This window comes from Dasypus novemcinctus, chromosome 10 (assembly GCF_030445035.2).
Source record: "Dasypus novemcinctus isolate mDasNov1 chromosome 10, mDasNov1.1.hap2, whole genome shotgun sequence".
Lineage (NCBI taxonomy): Eukaryota > Metazoa > Chordata > Mammalia > Cingulata > Dasypodidae > Dasypus > Dasypus novemcinctus.
In genome coordinates, this window is record NC_080682.1 from 97,774,159 (window position 1) to 97,779,097 (window position 4,939).

General features: G+C 34.6%; 1 pseudogene; it reads left to right on the top strand.

Annotated features, from left to right (window-relative positions):
- The first annotated feature begins 3,019 nt into the window (after positions 1-3,019).
- On the top strand, positions 3,020-4,511 carry LOC101422948 (olfactory receptor 52E4-like; annotated as a pseudogene).
- The last annotated feature ends 428 nt before the right edge of the window (positions 4,512-4,939 follow it).

Here is a 4,939-nt window from a genome sequence, read left to right on the forward strand (position 1 = left end):
GTATTGACTGCCACTATAATTATTTCTCTATACTATTTTGTTATAAAGAAATTCAAACATATAAACTAAAAACCGAGAAGAAAAGTACAGCCATCTCCCAATTTCAACAACCATAAGCATTGTGTGTTTTGATTTAAGGGATCTATTTAAATGCACAAATCTTAAGTGTATATTTTCAACAAATGGCTGTACCTATATATCTTACACACCTATAAGTATATAAATCTTATCCATCACCTCAAAAAGTCCTCTTTTTCCTTCATAATAAATCTGTGCCTCCTTCACCCCTCAGATAATCACTGCCCTGAAATTTCAGCATATATTTTTGCATATCCCAGATCATATAAATTTTTTCATATAGCATGTATCTGATTGTAACTAGCAGCAATCATTAACACAAGGTAATGATTTTGAGAATCATCAATGTTGTTATATGTATCAGTAATTGATAAATATTTATTGCTGAAAAGAATTTTATTGAGTAAATTTTCCACATTTGTCTATTTACCTGTTGAGGAGCATTTGGTTTGCTTGTATGAACATGTTTTAATTGATCTTTGGTAAATATGTACGATTTATATTATTATATCATATTGATGGGATGCATCACTAAATTTATGACTTTTTCCCAAATGCTTCTTTTTGCAAGTGACACTATCATTTGTAAGAGATACTGTTGCTTCACATCCTTTGCAAAATTTGGTATTGTCATGCTTTAAAATTTTAGCTACTTTAGTGGATGTATTGTGATATTGCATTTTAGTTTAAATTTGAATTACCTGATGAATAATAATTTGAACATTCTAATGTCAATTGTATATTTTCCTTTAAAAATTTTCAGTATAGGTTTTTCTCCTCTTTTTCATTTACTTATTTTTCTTATATTTCTTTGTAACTGTATTTTATGTATCCTTGCCCAAATCTTTTCTCATAAAAATGGACTATGTTGGGAGAACTGACATCTAAATATATGTGATTTTTTCAAACCATGAATATATAATATTTTGTTTTTATTTAGGTCATTAATATTTTGCAGTTTTCAGGGCTGATTGTTAAGTGCTTCATATTATTGAAATCATGTTGAGTACTATTGTGAAATTTTACTTTTTAAAAAATTTCCCAGTTGTTTCCTAGTAGTATATAAAATGTATTGATTCTTACATATGAGTTGTTCACAACAGTTCTAGATATCTTATTTTTATGCAATATTCATGTCATTTATGAATAGGGCATGTTTACGTCTTTCAATCTACACTTATATATATATATATGCATTTCTTTCTTTTTTTCTTACCATATGGAACTTGTTGTAAGCTCCAGTAAAAGATTGAATTGAGGTTACTTGATGTTTTTCCTCCTTACCGATTTAGGGAAAAACCATTCAGTGTTTGTTATTGAGTTGATAATACTTATAGGTTTTTCAGAGATGAATTCCCTAGGATTGAGTGAGATTCCTTTTTTCTGAGTCTGTTTGCTTTTGTTTTTAAATAATGCCATACACAGATGGTGATTTTAAATTCATTTATACCTTTATTAGGATGATCACATGCTTTTGCATTATTTGTTTCTGTGGAGAATTACAATCTTTTTTATTTTTTTTGTATGTTAAAATACAAAAAAAAACACTAATAAGTAAATCAATTGAAACATATGAGCACAGTCTTATCATCATACAGATATCAATGCAGTCTTAGGAAAGCAAATAAAGACAGTGGTTATGACTAGAAAAAAAGAACTGTGAAAAATAGGGAAGGCTCATAAGTGAATATCTCTCAACATCATATTCAAACTTTTTTCCCATTCTAATCCTTACCTCACTTTTTAAAACAGCTTGGGTAGTTTTCTCCTAATTATCGATACAACTAAGTAACTTATGTATCTTGAAAGACTTTACAAAAGTTCTGGCTCCCACAAGGGTTTTCTAAAAGTACTATTATGTATTGAAATTCCTATATAAATGCTATCTTGAATCACTACAGCTATCAAAAAGGTTGTTTTGATCACCCACACTCCCTATTTATTGTTAAATGGGATAGGTGATGATTTGAATATCTCTAATAGCTAGTTATTCTCTATTTCACTTTTAATTATTTATTTATCAATTTTTATTGCATTACTTTTCAAGATGGATTTAAGGTTCAGATTTAGTTCCCTTTTCTCCAAAAGTCCCACTGTAATTAAAAAAAATTTTTAAACAGTCAATTTTTTATTCCCCCCCATTATTGCATTTTGCTTGCTGTCTGCTCTCCCTGTCCATTTGCTGTGTACTCTTCTGCATTTTTGCCTGTCTCCCTTTTTATTGAGCCACCTTGCTGAGTTGGATCTCCGTGGAGCTTGCAGGCCTGGTGGCCCTCTGCGGCACTTGTGGTCTGGCAGCTCTCCACAGTGGGTGGATGAGCTTGCCATCACAAGGAGGCCCATGGGACCTGAATCCAGGGCCTCTCATATTTTAGGCATGGCCCAACTGATTGAGCCACAGCCATTTCCCAATCAATTTTGATATATATTAACAGAACATAAATCCATCCAGATTATCCAGTCAGTGGTATTTGTTTTAATCAAATTGTTGTGCATGCATCAATTCACTCATTTTTAGAGGACATTCATTGGTCCAATAATAAACATAATAAACAAGAAACAGACAAACAAAAAAACTCATCACCACTCAAACTCTCTATGATTCCCCTTCTGAACATAACTGCTATTCTGTTTCTATTTTTCTAGTTTATTTGTATTTATATTTGATATGATGTTTCACTATGTTATACAGTCCCATGTTAGACCTGTTAGCTTTCCTTCTATTAATATGCATGATCTTAGAGGTTCCCTTTCAACCACTGTAGTACCCATATAAGAGCTTTCCAACTTAAAAACACTATGATGTGCTAATTCATTTTTGTTTTAACAGTTTTATTGATATCCTCTTATATCTATGCTATCCAGCCACCACATATTCCTTAATATATCCTCAAAAAAACTGAAAACAACCATAGAGTATCCTGCAATAATCCTCAGTAAGATGTTTTATAATAACTTGGTAGCGTACCCTTCTGACTTCCTTCTGCTGGGCATACCTGGTCTGGAAGTTTTCCACATCTGGATTGCATTCCCTTTCTTCCTTGTTTATCTTATAACATTAATGGGAAATGTCACTATCTTATTTGTGATCAAGACTGAAGAGAGCTTTCATCAACCCATGTTCTATTTTTTGTCTCATCTTTCCTTTATTGATCTAGGACTCTCCACTTCTACCATCCTCAAGATGCTGAGCACTTAGAAGCAGACTTGGCCCAGTGGTTAGGGCGTCTGTCTACCACATGGGAGGTCCGCGGTTCAAACCCTGGGCCTCCTTGACCTGTGTGGAGCTGGCCCATGCACAGTGCTGATGCATGCAAGGAGTGCCATACCAAGCAGGGGTGTCCCCCGTGTAGGGGAGCCCCACGCACAAGGAGTGCACCCCATAAGGAGAGCCGCCCAGTGCTAAAGAAAGTACAGCCTGCCTAAGAATGGTGTTGCTCACACGGAGAGCAGACACAATAAGATGATGCAACAAAAAGAAACACAGATTTCCATGCCACTGACAACAACAGAAGAGGACAAAGAAGAAGACACAGCAAATAGACACAGAGAACAGACAACCAGGGTGGGGGGGGGGAACAGGGGAGGGCAGGGAAAGGGAGAAAAATAAATAAATAAATAAATCTTTTAAAAAAAGATGTTCGACATCATCTGGTTCAAACTAAGGGAAATAAGCTTTGAAATCTCCCTTGTTCAAATGTTCTTCATCCACATGTACACTGGTATGGCATCTGTTGTGCTCCTAGCCATGGTTATTGACCACTTTGTTGCAATGTTACCCTCTGAGATATTCCACTATCCTCACCAACAAAGTGGTAGTCATCATGGCCTCCATTGTAGTGGGGAGAACAGTTCTCCTTGATCCCTTCTGTCATCTTCTTAAGTGATTGCCCTTTTGTGGCCATTATATTATCTCTCACACCTACGAGGAACAATGGGAATTGCCCATCTTGCTGATGCTAGGATAAGGGTCAACATCATCTATGGCTTATTTACCACTGCTGTCCTCATCTTTGACTTGATCTTAATTGTTCTCTCATATATTCAGATCCTTTGAGCTGTTTTCCATCTTCCTTCCAGGGATGCCAGGCTCAAAATACTTAGCATATGTGGTTCAAATGTCTGTGTCATCTTGGCCTTTACACACCAACATCTTTCTGCTTTATGACTCACTGGTTTAGGAGAAATATCCCTCACTATATTCACATCCTTTGGCCAATCTCTATGCTGTTGGTGCTCCTTGTTTAAATTCAGTTACTTATCGTGTCAGGACTAAGCAGATTAGGGACTGGGTTTTGAGAATAGTTTTTAAAGAAATAGTGAATAAAATATATTCAGTTGTTGTTAAATTCTTTATGGTTAATCTTTGTCATATACTTTTATCAATATACCCCAAAATAAGACCTGATAATGCCCACTCAGTCTTACTTTAGCCATTTTTGATAACTTTTATAGTCACATTCAATATTTCTTATTTGTAATTTCCAGTTTGACTTTTAATATATTTATATTTGTTTGTCTTGTTGTGGGTGAGAGAAGATCATGGTTACCAATGCCATATGCAATTAGGTATGTACTTGATGAGTGGGGTCAATGATATTTCCATGATACTTGAATATATGATGTATAGGTTGGATAAAAAAGAGATTCTACTGGCACACAACCCTGATGTCTGACTTTGATAAATGGATTAATATTTTGGAATACCATCTTTCACCTATGTGTTAGCCTAGATCATCATTAGTTTTATCTAAGCTACATTTCCCAATATCACCCAGAAGGTAATTGCAATCTGCATATTAACCATCCCTTATTTGTTTCTCTGCATTAAAAATCTGTGTCATATTAAGAGTTATTTTAG